Genomic DNA, 16,369 nt, shown 5'->3' on the forward strand with positions numbered 1-16,369 from the left:
CAGTGTCAGGTAAGAGGCCTCCCCCTTTGCTCCATTTTTATCCATTTCAATTTTGTTTTAAACTGCTTTTTTATCCTTTATGAGAAGACTTTAAAAAATGAGGGTTGCACCCATTGGCACGGGTTCCGGGCACGGACCCACGCCAATGGGGAAACTTTCCCAAAGGGCACGCGCCCATTAGCGCGACTGCTTTAGAAACAGTCGCACCAACGGCCGCGCGGGTTTCTAGCTCAAATTTTAATGTTTTCAAGCAATTTTGACTGCATTTCTTAATTTTTCCAAGGATCTAATTCAGTGTTTGAACCTTGTGAACATAGATAAATGATCAAAATGGCAATCCAGTGGAAGGAAAGGGAGCATGACCAGGTAGATGAATTGGCCATAGCAGATGAGGGCTGCATGGAAGCTCTCAGAGCTTGCGGGCTCAAGAAATTTTTCCTAGTGTCCTATCTACGAGCTCAGTCAGAGCTCTTGCAGTACTTGATTAGCTTTTGGGATGAACAGGAATAGGTGTTCCGAATACGGGACCAAACATTGGAATTAGATGTATCCAATGTCTACTTCCTTACTGGATTGTCGCGACAAGGGCCGGTGCCCCGATTGACCGGTAGCAGGCACCTGGAGAAAAGATGGAAGAGGTAAAGGCCCGAGTTTGCCCAACAGCACAATATGGGTCGGGCAGCGCCAAAGTGGATATCCCCACTGTTGAGGACCTGACACTTAGGGCTGTACTATTCACTATTACATGAGATGCGGGGGCACAAGAGCGCCACGAAGCTACGAAGAACCACCTGATCTTGGCAACCGAGTGCCTTAGTCCGACGATCTTCAATTGGGCGTCAGCTGTGATGACCAAAATGAAGAGGCAGCTGACGAAGGCCAAGCGCGACAAGCTGCAGCGGTTCGGGTACGGATCCATCTTGGTGGCATTCTTCTTGGAACGTGTGCCACTCTTCCAGGGCCAAGGGGCCCTTGTTCCCTACCTGGGACCTCGAGAGCCGAGGTTGGCACGTTGGGCGGCACTGATGCCGCGAGAGGGAGGTGGTCAGCAGATGTCATTTAGACCCGAGTTTTTTGTGTGGCTTCGCCGCCAGTTGATCGTGGTGGAGGACTGGCCATATGCAGGGACAGACTTCATCAGTAACCCTGACCTCCCACTGCCAGAGGGGGAGGACTGGGACGAGGAGATAGGTATGACCTCTTTTTGATTTTGCGTTTTATGGTTTTTTTGTTAATACATGTTTGTTCTAACAAGGGTTATTTGTGTATGCAGATGTTGGCCCAGCACGCCCAGATGCCATGTCTCCTATTGCGCGGAGAAACGAGCCTACAGCGGAGCTTCAGCTAGAGGGTGTCGAGGGAGGGGAGTTGATCCAGAACCTCGAGGGGCTAGCCCAGGGGATTCCAGACTATACCCGACTAGCAGATGTCCCACTGGCGTACTAGAGATATACAGTGGGGGTTCCCACCCTCATCCACCGTCTCTTGAAGCGCCTAGTGCGTGCGGTGACGTGCTATCATGAGCACCACCGGGAGTAGAAATCTAGGGTTTACTTTCATGCATATTTTTTGAGAGACATATCGTCTCCGGATGTACTAAGACGAACATGTATATTTTTTGAGATATGTGATGCATGTTGTGCAAAACATTCCGACACACACACACACACACACACACACACACACACACACATATATATATATGCCTATTTTGGATGGATTTTTTACATGTGATGATGTTTCTGTATGCTATGCAGATGTCTAACACAAATGTAATCTAATGTATCAGTTGCATAACAAACGACCCAATGCGAAATGTATTTAATCACATATTTTATTTTTATGCAAGCTTAAAAGCATACATGACAACATGTATGCAAACTATGCTTGGAAATGGATTTTATTTTTATGCAAGCTTAAAAGCACACAGATCCAAACTATGCTTGAAAACAAGGGAAACAGACATGCCCCCCAGCATGATGTCTCAATTCGAGGTACATGCCCCCAAAGCTTTAGTCCATTGAAAATGGAGTGAAGGTTGACAATATTGTGATCACACTCGAATTGCACGAGCTCAGGTTTCATTATTTTAACATGGTTGACACACTTAGAGAACTATCCTCGTGACACCTAGTTTCATTTGTTAAGGATCTTGACACAGGATAAGAACTATGCTCCACCAGACCCAGTTTCATTTTTTAAGGAGCTTGACATAGGAAAGTGAACTATGCTCTGAATGAACTTCATCATAATGAACAGGAAGTCGTCACTTCCAAGAATGGCACTCCCGGTGGAAGGGCAACATCTTGGAAGTCAGGACCCAATGCCCCCAAGACATTATGTACGACAACATCATCATGGGATAGAGGCACAGGGTAGGTAGCCACATAGTTGACCAATGGTGGGGCAGACACAACCGGTGGGTAAAAACCAGGAGGGGGTGGCAGCTGTGCAGGAGGCACTGGGGGACTAAAGAACGATAATTGATCTATAGTCATAATTCTTCCATCGTGTGGAAAACAAACCACACGGAAAAGTGAAGAGGCAAGGGTCCCCATGGCATAAACATAATCACGGCCAAGGAGAAGACTGAAATATAAAGCACCTTGGACAACCAGCACGTCCATATAGACGGTTTTGCCTCCCAAAGTAATAGGAAATTTTGGGAGGACCCCTAGAGGTTGACTGGTTCCCCCATCAAATGCTAACAGATTCTGTGCGACCGGCCCAAGCTACGGGGAACCTAAAGTTTGCCAAGTAGTGGATGTCATAAGACTAATCGACGCACCTTCATCTAGAACAGTGCCAGGTACTGCCTTATCATAGGCAAGTATTGTAATCTGGAAAGGCACATGGGATGGAAGGCGGAAAGCAGTCAGGTGACTCCAGTCAAAGGAGATGGCCAAACTACTTGGTGGGGGAATCGTATGATTACCCCCATGCTCTATAAGAACCGTAGAAGGACTTTCAGGAGTAGCTGGGATAGGAGAGTCATTTCTGGACTCAGGGGAATTTGAGGAGACGAGAAGAACATGGGCATGATGCTCTTCTGAAATAGAGTGATCGGCGGGTGGTGAGCTCGAATCGACACTCTTTTCGACCAATGGTTGGTCTGGAACAGGCTTGGCACAGCCTGGCTTGGGAAGAGGAGCCTGGACAAGAGAGGAACCTTGGTTAATCTCTTTGTCGGTAGGGGAATGATCTGCGGCTGCAGAGAGACGTTGATAGCCAACAGGTAGTTGGGGTGAGGGAGCTGTAAGACTTTCCAATACAATGGAGGCTTTATCCATGAGCGAACAAAGGTGAAGGGGATGATTGCCTTCACAAAGTTAACAGGGGATTCGAATCTTCCCTTTTCCCTTACCATTTCCAGCTGATAGGGTAGCATCGCTGTGAGCTGCAAAGGATGATGAGGGGTGGGCCAGACCACGAGACCATACTTCTAAGACCCTAGGGATGCTAGGACAATTGCGAAGAAGATGGTCCTCCTTGCATAATTTGCAAGGAAATTTGACCCTCCGCAGAGGAGTAGAAGGTGGCTCGATGGGAGGTGTACTCGAGGCAGTAGCTGCACTTTTAGCCTCTCCCTTAGGAGACTTCTTCTTCTTCGTCTTCTTCTTCTTCTTCTTAGCCACCTGGTTACTCGAATCCAGACTTTCACCAGGCGAAGTAGAAGATGAAGACGGAGAAACAGGCGAAGAAGGGGAGAGGTCCACCTTAGAGTCAACATGATGTTGTTCGGGTGGAGGAACTGATTGACCAGCAGTTGATACGGTAGGGACCAGAGAGGTTGAGAATAGCCAAACAGGCAACCCAACAGTTAACCCAGGAAGGGACAATGTTGCCATGTAAGGAGCGCCAACATTTCCAAAAGGAGGGAAATGACCAGGACTCTCATCAGACAGGATGCCTGGGTTGGTAAACTCCAGGAAAGTTGCCATCACAAACGAGGAGAAACCCTACGCGAACTAATGCAAACAAGATCTAACCGGGTAGATGTGAATCGTGGTCGAATAAATTTTAAGATACAAGGACATAACTTGACCTTTTCATTTTTTAAGAGTCGAGAAAAGGACAAAAAGATGACTCTAGTCGCCTTCGAATGTTTAGTGAGCCTGAAGTGACAAGTGCTCAGATGAGCCTTTTCTTTTAGGGAGTCCAAAAAGGATCAAAAGTGACTACTCTGGAGAATTAGGCAAAGGGTTTACCAAACAAATCCATAAAACTGCATATACACCTTGGCAGTCAATCTTCCTGAATGTTGTGTTTGGTGCGTTATAGCTTGTAAGGTGGCAGACACAGCTTCCTATGGATAAAGGATGATAACCTAGTGGGGTCTCCCCATATACTCGACGGTACGTGGGAGCTCAAATCCGTGCTAGACCACTATGGCATCACGAAAGGAGGAATCACCCAACCTTAAGTGAAACAAAAGTGACTAGGTTTAAGGACGCCGGAGCACGTCTCTAGCCTAGACCTCTAAACAGTGAGCGTTATGTTCCAATGCGTTTTTAGGTTCATTCAGTTCATTTTAAGGTTGATCTTGTATTAGGTTTCGGTTTTCAGGCCTTACCGTATGAAATCTCTCAAAATTGCCTAAATGCAAACTATATGCCAAAATATGTCATTCCATTAGATGAATGCTAGTTACGAGAGGGTTTGAGGGCTTTCACGCAAATGAAATGATCACAGAACAACAAATATCTTCCCTAATGCGGCTAATGGAAATTCACAAACTTTTCTTTAAGATCACTAATCACCAATCAGAATGAAAATTTCTAATTCTCATTAACTAATACAAGGCAAAAGAGATTTTTTCTCTTGTTGATGGAAAAGTGAATTAAACAAACTTTGAGAAATGATGACAAACAAATTATATTCATTCAGCACATTCAATTCCCTAAATCGCAAATCAAAACTCCAAAGAACCAGAAAGATCCCAAAGACACCGATGAGCCGTGTAATCTAGGCTCAAAGTGAGACGAAGCGAAATTCAAGTGAACACAAAGCAAGTTACCCAATTGTCGCAACAAAACGATTCACAATCACCAAACAAGTGCAAGGGAGTAATCAAAGAATCGACTAGACCACTAGAAGATCAAAACACCTAAGGAAGGCTCGACACACATAGCCACTAGATGCCCTAGGGCTAGAAATGTGAAATCGGTGGAAAAAAGTAAACACCCAAAGGGTAACGATCAAAGCCAATCAAATCACACTCCAACACACTCAAGTAGTCTAAAAAAGGTACCTAGAACAACAACCAAGCTCAGAGGGCTCACAACCAAGCAAACTTCAAAATTTCCCTGGCTTGGCGCGACTGTCAGGCTGAAAAAAGCACCTTTCTGGTATTGGCGCGAGTTGTCAATATGCAACATGCGCCAACTGGCGTGACTGTAACGCTATAAAACAGCGCCAGCTGAGTTTGTTATGGAAAAATAAAAACAAATGAGCCAAAGCTAAGTCAACAGTACCTAGGTACACCAAGGGGCAAGAAGCAATACAGGAATTCAACCCAGAAAGCTAAACAAGTAGGAGGGCCCAAGAAACAACCAAGAAACAAGGCAAGTTCCAAGCCGTCCAACTTGCAACCAAACCGGAGATGGACTGAAGTGGCGTTGATCTACTTTGATAATGCAGAGCAATAGCGTTTCGAAGGCTACCTGGCCGTACTTCAGGCTCCGTCCAAAGTTTACAAATCAAACAATAAGACAAAAAAACGACAAGGCAAAAAGCCAACTCCCTAGCGGAGTCGCCAAATTGTTGTGGAGGTAAATCCCCTCTGCGGATAGAGGTGATCCCTACTAGCCCAAATAGGGTCTAGCAACAATCAAACAATGCTAACACGCAGGTTCCTAATTGAAAATCAAAGACCGATGATGAGGGCCTACCTAGATTCCAATGCTAGTATTTGTAGAAGAGTTGTCACTCCCGTTCCTTTGCTTCGACTGGTCACAATCCCCATGATCCTCGTGAACAGACACCTGCACATGCAAATAATGACACAAATACAAGCATACAATCCAATAGATGCAACTATATATCAGTCAGAAAGGATATAACTCAATCATCATTACAAAGACAATAAGAGTGGAACCATAATGATAGTCGCCTATTATTGATAAACAACAAAGAAGCATACAACCATAGTTCTGACGTCGAATCCTCCTTTGGTTGGATGATCAGCAGCACATGCCTTGCAAAGCTTGTTGGGAATGGGGAAAAAGCCTCTCTCTTCTTGGTCACTTGGATAAGGATCTCCTCACTTAACATTTAGCCTCATGGGAATGAATAATTCTCCTTGCAACATGAACTTGGCAATTCTCGGACTTTGAGACTTAGAATTTGGAACTTGGAGACTCTATCACCCATTACTAGCCACTAGCTTGTCAAAGGCAAAAGAACAAGCTTTTATAGATAGAGGGGAAGGAGATAAGATCAACCAAAATATCCATGGGATTGGCTTTATCACTAAGAAGCTTGCATGAGAAGTGGAGAACCACTTCCCTTTTATGGAGATTAGAAGCCAAATTCACCCAACTCAATATAGATTCCGTTCATGAGTGGGTTAGGAAGAACCTTTGCAAGTTGGTTGTTAAAAACTTTACCCAACAAGGTTGGCACGACTGCGACTCTGAGATAGAGCGCCAATTGGCGCGCCCTCTTTGGAGGATTTCCCCTATTGGCATGAGTGATACACAGTGGACCCGTGCCAATGGAAAAAGGGCTATTTTTATGGGTATTTTGCAGAAGGTGTCTTCAGGGCATATGAAGTACATACTCAAGGGGATACAATGCAAGTGTTTTCAGGTTATGTCACTTCTCACAGGTCCTGAAATAAGTCCTCCAATGTGCGGGAGAAGGGGTAACAGGGATGGTGACAAATTACTATGTAATAGTTAGCCATTGCTCTTTTGATAACCATTTTTGCCATGTAATAGCCAATGTCCTAGGTTGCCAGTAGTCTACTACAATCACCAACCCTACTTCGTGCATGTCCCTTTTAAGGGTAGTCCAATCTGGGTGGTCCAGGGGGGGGAGTTGTTGCCAGACATCCTCCCAAAAGAGGGCGGTGTTGCCTTGGTGCACTTCCTAGAAGCTGTGCCTCTGATCAATATGTCAATTTTCGCATGCTTTTTTCCAGAGGGGGGATCCTTGAGTGTTACTAGTGAGCCTAATAAGGTCTTTGTCCCAGACTTGATTCGTGTACTTCACTTTCCACAAGGTGCCCTAGAGGGAATTAGGATTTTCCACCCATCTCCACCAGATTTTCGCTGCTATAGCCTTGCTTAGGATTTCAGGATCTCTTAGGCCAAGTCCTCCCGCCAATTTTGGTTTACAAATGTCTGTCCACTTGAGGAGGGCCCATTTGGATTTCTTAGAAACTCCATTCCAGAGGAAGGACCGCTGGATGTTTCGAATGGATTTATAAACTGCTTTAGGTGCCGCAAGGGCTGAGAGCATATAGGTCGGCATTGTTTGAAGAACTGATTTGACCAAAACCAGTCTGCTGGCCATGTTTAGGGCTCTGTGAGTCTAGCTACTTAACCTGGCCTTCATTTTGTTAAGGAGGTCTTCCCAGTTTGTAGATTTGGGGGCATATTCTGAGAGTGGAATGCCAAGGTATTTGGTTGGAAGGGAGTTCTTCTGAATATTAAGAATTCTGCTAAGATTTGTCTGCACATGAAAAGAAGTATTGAAGAAAAATAGTTTGGATTTTGTGAGATTGATTTCCATACCTGAGGCCTCCGTGAAGGTCCTTAGCACCTTGTTGAAGGTTCAAGCTTCCTTCACTATGGGGGATCCCATGAGAATTGTATCATCTACAAATTTTTGATGCGTTACTGTGGGGCCGTGATGTGTAGATTTGATGCCTTTGAGCTGATTCTTCTGGCTTGCTTGGGATAGAGATCTTCCCAGATCCTCTACCATGTTAACAAAGAGAAAAGGTGATAGGAGATCTCCTTTTCTTATACCTCTGGACGGAAGGAAGGGTTGTAGGGTCCCTCCATTCAACATGATTGAAAAGAATTCTCCTGAAACCATTTCCATTATCCAATTTATCCAAATCTTACTGAAGCCGAAAGCCTGGAGGATTGCTCTGATGTAGATCCAGCTAATTTTATCAAAGGCCTTTGAGAGGTCAAGCTGAATGAACATACCTGGAATCCTTTGTGTTTTGATAGAATGCAAAACTTCCTGAGTGAGTATTATGCTATCGGTTATCTATCTACCTTCAACATATCCTGATTGCTCTGGAGATATGATTGAGGGGAGGATGGGTTTAAGTTTGTTAGCCATCAATTTGGAAAGGATTTTATAAATGACATTACAGAGGGCTATGGGCTAGAACTTGTCGAGTGAGTTAGCTTGATCAAATTTTGGAATTAGGGTGAGGAAGGTGACATTGATGGTAGGCAGTACTCTCTTGGTTTTGTGAAAGTTATTAATAAGATTGAAAAGGCCAGCTTTAATAATGGGATAGCAAGCTTTAAAGAATTCAATTGTAAATTCATTTGGTCTAGGGGCTTTGTCAGTGGACATGGTGAAGACGACTTCTTCAATCTCCTACTCAGTGAAATCTCTTAATAGAAGGGAGTTTTTCTCCTCCGTAACTAAGGGGGGGATAGCACTGATTCCTTTATTGATGGCTTGGGTTCTATCATGAATGGGATCAATAAGAAGTGAATTGAAGTATGAGTTAAGTTTAGATCCTATTTTCTCCTTGGTATAAACTTTAGTTCCATCAATTTTTTTGAGGGATTGAATACAATTATTAGCTCTATGCTGAATGGTTGACTTATGGAAGAAGCTTGTGTTGTGTTCTCCATGTTTTAATCATTGTACCCTTGATTTTTTTTCCAAAGTAGCTCTTCTTGTCTTAGCCTTTCTTCCCATTACTTTTGTAGGTTTGATTCCTGAGCCAACCTTCCATCCTTGGGCCCTTCCTTGATCATTGTTTGTTGGAGGCTCACCATTTTTTCCTTGAGCTCTCTTTTGGCTTGAAATTTTTTTCCAAAGGTGTTCTTATTCCAACGTTTGAGATTGGCCTTGATGATCTTGAGCTTTTGCTAGAAGATGTACATGATATTATTGCTCTCTATTGTGGTTTGAGTCCACTAGCTCTGTATATTGTGCGTGAAGGTTGGATGATCTATCCAAAAACCTTCGAATCTGAAAGGTCTGTTTTGAGGCTTGTCCATATTGGTGAAGTGCATCTACACCAGCCAATGATCAGATCCCTCAATAGGTAGAATTCTGGCCTCCATGTCTAGATTTTGGAGCATGATGGATTTCGAGATAAGGAACCTGTCGAGCCTTGATGCAACTTGCTTATTTACCCCTTGATTATTGTTCCAAGTATACAGACCATTGATTGTGGGAACATCAATGAGTTTATATGCAGCTATGAAGGTATTGAATGCTTCTGCGTCTTTATCCAGTCTTCTTAAGCCTCCTTTCTTTTCCCCTAGGGTGGTGATCATGTTGAAGTCACCACCTAAGATCTACTGATTGGCCCCATGGTGTTGTTGGACCTCGTCCAAGTCTTCCAACGTCTTGAATTTTTCCTATATTCATTGAGGTCCATACACATTGGTGATGCATATCATGTGCTTTGATTCTGGCATGTTGAAGATGACTGATAATGAATGCTTAGTGGACATAGCATTCTGCATAAAGAACTTGCTTTTATTCCAAAACATGAGAAGCCCTCTCGCTTGCCTAATGGCTTTTGTGCTTATGAAATGATAGCCTTTTTCAAAGAGTTTCTTAAGTGTCTCTATGCCATTGGAGGAGCATTTGGATTCTTGAAGAAGAATAAGGTCTGGGGATTGTGAGAAAAGACGGTTTTTTAGGATTCGTCTTTTGGAGGTACCATTTAGCCCTCTGATGTTCCAGGTTGTGATCTTCATTGAGTAACCTTTGGAGTGGATAGGACCAAAGCCCTAATTTTTCCTTCATTGATTAGGCGCCTACCAAGTTCTTGTATTTGTTGTTTTGTCAATTTTCTCCCCCTCTTTCTTCCTGGACCTTTCGGCTTGTATTGGTCCAGATCCAGGTTGGCTTGAATGCCCATTTAGCTGTTGTTTCCCCATTGATTTTTGGCTGCATTCTGGTTGAGATATTCTAACTGCAGGTATGCCATTTCGATTTTCTCCAAATGTTCATAGGGAATGGCGTCCACCCCCAGTTTGGACCATTGCTCATTGACCTTTTGGAGATCTAGATCACCTAGGATCTCTTCCAGTGGATTGGTGGGAGTGGTTGAGGATGGCTGGTCTGAGTGGGTTTCTGTGCAGGGAGGGGTTTGCATTGAGACAGGGCTTGTATCATTCTGGATGGGATTGGGCTGTGGGTTTTGTTGCTGTGGCTGGGCTTGGTGTGAGTCAGGGTTCAGGATGGAAGTGTTTGATGGGTTTGATGACTGAACATTCATGGGTAGATCTTGAGCAATGGGGGCAGGGGATTCCAGAGGGTTCTCATTTGGATCAAGGTTGCGCAGTGCTTCAAAGCTATTCTGCTGGGTGGGGGTTGGGTTAGTGGAGGGTTTCAGAGGATTTTTTCCCTTCTGCCTTTTGTTCTTCCTTGATACAAGGATGAAATTTGGGGGTGGGTTATCCACCTTGTCCACTTGGGTTTGTGGTGGGGGTTGATTAAGGGGGCATCCATGACTAAGATGTCCATGTTGTCGGCATTTCCGACATCTAAATGGGATGTTTTCATAGTTGATGGATTGCTTCCAATGAATTCCTTTGTGGATCAAATCAATATGACTTGGGAGGGGTCCTGAAACATCCATGTAAACGCAGATTCTAGCGTAGGCAGTGTATTTACCTTGAGATGTGAGATATGAGGTTTTGACAAAGATGCCCAACTGATTCCCGATGGCTTCCAAGATGCGCTTATTCTAGTAGTCAACAGGCAGGGAGTAGAGTCTGAGCCATACTGGAACTTTTTTGAAATCTTCCTATTCTGGAGCAAAGTTGGGTCTCCAGTACATCATGTAGAGTCCTGCCGAGTTGTAAAAGTATGGGCCTCCTTCGAAAATGCGGTCTCTGTCATCCCTGTGAGCGAAGATGATGGTGAAAAAACTTCTTGACCCCAGCTGAAGTTCATAGTTCCCTTTGGGCTTCCATTTCTGGTTTATCCACCAGCAGAGAGCCTTTTCATTGAGTCGAACTCCCATGAATCAACATATTAGGGCATGTTTACTCATGTGATCTCTGTATTCGTCGATCCAAGGATCTTCGATGATCAATGAGGGTGTTTCCTCCGATAGCGGTTTGCAAGGGGATGGGCCTGTCACCCTGTTTTGACTGGGAATGTTCCCCGTGGATGCAGATCCATTGGCTCTAGGGTTATGGTTTGCAGCCGAGGCTTTGCTATTGACCCTAGATCAGGAGCTGGATGGGGTGTTGGAGGGTGTAGAGGGAAAACTGCCGAAGACGAAGGGGCTGAAGGTTGGGGGGGCCGAACCCCCCCGAGGTGGTCATGGAGCGATATAGCTAGGTTTTTTCTCAGAGTTTGGGTGCGCTTCAATAGTTCGGTTAGTGGTCAACCCCGAGTATCAACTCCAATCTAGGAAGTGACTTAAGCTTCTTTCTAACAACTTAAAAACTTCATAATCATTAAATTATTATATATTGACATCTCATTATATATCAATATCTACATATGCATATTTAACACATTTCTTCATTATTCTATTTCAATATCTACATATTCACAATATTTCATCATTAGTTTATCTTAATATCTAATTATATTTTATATTATTTTTGAAGTAATTTTATAATTAAATAATTTATATGCTCCAAATCATTTTATTATAAAGTAAGATATGGGAAAATGGTGATATTTACCTATGTGTAAATATATGCAATTTTATGAAATCTTTTGATATGGATAAATAAAGAATGCTTTCAAGATAGATACAATAAGAGAGCTTGTAATAGTTAGACAATGAAAAATATAAGACAACAGAAAAGAAAATTTTAAATGTCAATTGAAATGAGGAGATTCATAAAATGAGTGAATGCCAAAAAAATTATGCATACTGGAAATAATCCTTCTTAAAAAAAAAATACAAATTAATTGGCATTGTAAATTTTCATCCCAAAAGAATGCGAATATAGTTACATTCACAAAGTTTATTGCTAGGGAAAAAATTAAAGATTAAATCATAACATATGTTTTCTAGATTAATAAGAAAGAGATTAAGGAAAATTTCTCCTTTCTAACTAAATGTATAATAGGTTATTTTACAACGAAATTTAAAGAAGTGGTAAACATGTTGTTAAGAGAAAACACACTATATCTTCCTAACTTAGTTTTGAACCTACCGACACCTGTTATTTAGAATTGGACACACGTTTACCAATGGTTTGAAACGAATGGTGATCTTATTTGGAAATACACCTTTCCACTACTATGCTAAGTGTATGTGTAAGGTGTGTGTTACATTTTGTAGTCTTCCCATTATGGTTACTCGTGATAGGTGTCAATTAAAAAATGGCATGGTAAATTTTTAATGAAGATTTGTAAAAAATTAATTTAAACAAGGTTTAATCATGCAATTTAGATATGCAGTGAAGTTAGTGGTCTGAATTCAATCCATTTATGTGGAAATGATGAGAATGTACTGGAATCTTTCAATTCAAACCATCCAATCAATTTTTTTTATTAGTAAAATCATTAAAGTGCCCAACTCCAATAGGAGGGACGCCTATCGATGTAATTATTCACTCAAGATAGAAATTGGATTTTCAATCTGTAAAAAAAAACATCCTTGATCTTCTCATCGAAATTTCATTTGCTTCACCATGTAAACAACTCTGAATAGATCACTTCATTCTACTTCTATGCTCTGTGTATTTCTTTTCCTCCATTTATTTTTATTTTTATTAATGCTCCATTCTTCTCCTTATTCTGTGTACATTTTTTTTAATTTCAAAAATCTAAGCACTAATTTTTCTTATTATTCCACGTTCAAGGTACTCAAACATAATATTTAGTCACAAATTTTGCAGGAGGGCACAATATTCTACCTCAAAAACTGATCTATTGAAACTTTGTGCATATGTGTGATGAAAAAGTATGCACATGATAATCATAAGAGGTGATATTAGATGAATCATTGCCAATTTAACAAGCTTTGTGTTGTAGAATATGAGAAATTAATACTTTAAAAGAGTGACACCATAGCAAAAGCCGACAAATGATAAACTAACTCTCTTGATAAACATGAAGCATTTCTACAAAATAAGATTAGAACAAGGCCAAACAAACCTTAACTATCTACTTCATTTCTTGGAGGATCTCCCCGTGTGTTTATGCACATTCTACATAATGCTCCCCCTGAGGCAAGGCCAACCCCAATTATCCTTTTTCTCCTTTCTTTTCCAGACTTTAGCAGTTTGATCTCTTTCTTCTAGAAACTCTTTCCTTCTCCATATTCTTTCAAAATTCTCCTTATTTTCTCTAGAATCCATTATAGCAAGAGGAAAATTGCATTTTTTGGCCTTATGGCCTAAATGATCACAAAAGTAACATTTCATATGGCCAAAATATGGCAGAAGTAATTTCTTTTTACAATCAATACCTTTATGGCCGAAATCATTACACAAAAAATAATAACCATAAAAGAAATTTTGTACCTAGAGAATGATGGGACTCCTTGTGAAATTTCCATATTTAGGTACAAGTTTTTCTTGGAATGATTGTCTTCTTGCTTCTGTAATTTGCTGAAGTGTGCCCAAATTTATGATAGTTATAACACCTTAAATTTCTCATGTTTTATTTTTCACATTCTTCGGCTTTTGATCTTGATGATGGTTGCCTTGATTTATGCCGAAAATTTATGCTTTGAATTTCTCAACAATTGCCTCATTTTCTTCTTTTAGGGTCGATATGATCTCTTGTACTTCCATTTATAATTTATGACAAAGGCTGATCTGATTCTTAGGTTGAACCTCAACCTCATTCTCATTCTTCCTTTCCTTCGCCAACTAATTTTTCAAATCAAAAATTTCTTCCTTGAATGCATGCTCTCTCTCCTCAAGAATCTGGAGCAATTTCTTTAGATATTTATTCTCCAATGTGAGCTTCTCTATCAATCTTACTTGAGCTTTATTTTCTTCTTCAAGGATGACTAGTCTCTTAACCTCTTCATCTTTAGATTCCCGCACTAGAAATACACGTTCCTCACCTCTTGAGGAATCAACTTTAAAAATTTGATTATTATCTTCTTCAATGACTCCAAGATCATCATCACTAGACTGGAAATAACAAATAATTAAATTTTAATGACTAAAAATATTACTTGCAATACCTTTTAATAGGAGGAGAGGTTCTTCTAATTTTGCAGCATTCTTATTTTGTTTGCAACCCTTCTTCTTTTGTGATTGCTTCCTCTTGTTCTTTTTCATAATCCCACGATCTGATCTCAAGCAATCAAGATTAACTAAGAGAACCTCACTCTAATACCAATTGATGGAAATGATATCACTACTAAGGGGGGGGTGTTGTCGAATCAATAATGCAAGGGTTTATTAGATTTTTAAATATTTTTATCAAAAAATTCAATAATCAATAACCCATCTGGTAACATATGAGACATATATAAAATCAACATGTAAAAGAGCCATGAACAATATAAAAAATATGCACATAAGAGGACAAAATTGTTTTGGTGGAAAACCCCCTTGTTATAGATCCATTTGGGCACATAAACCCCAACTTACAAATCAGTACTATTAGGGCCCATCAAACCCTAATTCAGTTGTTACATGCCCTAAAGAAGTCAACCATCAGAATGCCTAGCTTCCCAAGAAGTTCTGTGACTGAAATCATCCAAAAACTGCCTCTAAGAAGATCAGCGTAGGCAGGCCTTCATTAGGGTGCACTGCAGTGCAGTCCAGTACACTTCTAGGGTGCTATGTAGTGCACTTGAAGCCTCTTTGGCCTACGATGGGAAAATTTGAGCAAAATTGCATTGGGGTTTGGGAATATTCTTATCCATTGGATGCATCTAGAAGTTTCCCAAGTTTATCTACTTCTTTGGGCTTGAATTTGGATGAGGTAGGGAGTTAAGGAACATCATTCCCTTCATCCCTTCCTTCATGGAACTAAATCCTATGTTTGGGAGGGCATTCATTATCACCATTTATGGCATAATTTCCTTCATTCACCTATAAAAAGACCACTCATCGAAGTGATATGGAGCTGGAAATCATTGAATTATAGGGAGATGCTGTTAGTGTGAGACTTGAGTTCATTTCAAGTGTTGTAATGATGTCAAAATGTCTTGCTTGTTATGAGGAGAGGATGGGATTGAACTGGAGGAGTGATGCTGAATCAAGCAAATTGGGTTGTAACTCTTCCTTTTACTAATAAAGTATTCAAAGCTTTTTCCATATGATTGTGTTATTCATTGATGCTTTCATATGTGTACTATGTACTTGATTCCATGCTATGGTTAATCAATAGATCATTATCATATTCTTTGATCGATTTTTTTCTTCTCTCTGTGTGCAAGTACTCTTCAAGCGGATTAAGTATGGAAAGGAGCTACAAAATTGGTCAAGGGAGATAAGGAGTAAGCGAAAGCTTCAGGTAGGCTTCTTTACCTCTTATTTAATCTATTGGTGATAGAAAAAGTAGAGAATGCTTTGCATTGCTGTTCTAGACTTAGCTACTAGTCTAGGGGTTTAAGCATTTATCTGTAGACACTATAACTTCCCAAAACAAATTGGTGACTCCACTGGGGACCGATTATCCATCCTTGTAGCTAATCCACCTATTTAAACACCTTGAGATACTTTACTTGTTGTAATTCAACCTTTTGCATTGAATTTTGGTCAAAATTTAAGGTTAGATGACTCTTGAGTGGCCTCACAGGAATCAGCGCAGGCTAGACTTAGAGACAGTGCATTGTAATGCACCCTCTAGGTAGAGACAATGCACTGCAGTGTAGTTACTCCATTTTTGCACCTGCGTTGATCTTCCTAGGGTCAGATTCCCACCCTTGGAATTAAATTTTTTGCCAAAATTCTTTTGATTGCTTGTTTGTTGATTGTAAATGGATTTCATGTCTTAGAAAATAGGTTTTCATCTCCTTGGTTGGTTCTACTTAGATTAGGATTGATACATTTTTCTTATGTATTTACTTTGTCATTTTCAATCTATAGTCAAAAGTTAGTGTTTTGGTCGATTGATATTTGTCGAAATAAAGTGTCGTAAAATCGTCTTTTCCTTTGAAAATTGAATTGTTGTAAATGTATTCATTCATGAAATATTGATTGATTGATGTGTGCATATGATTAGTATTTTCATTAAAAGTGTCGTAATTCCTCATTTCTTTCAAAAC

The sequence above is a fragment of the Pinus tabuliformis genome, chromosome J (assembly GCF_031772625.1).
Source record: "Pinus tabuliformis cultivar Carrire ecotype Pingquan chromosome J, CPIR1, whole genome shotgun sequence".
NCBI lineage: Eukaryota > Viridiplantae > Streptophyta > Pinopsida > Pinales > Pinaceae > Pinus > Pinus tabuliformis.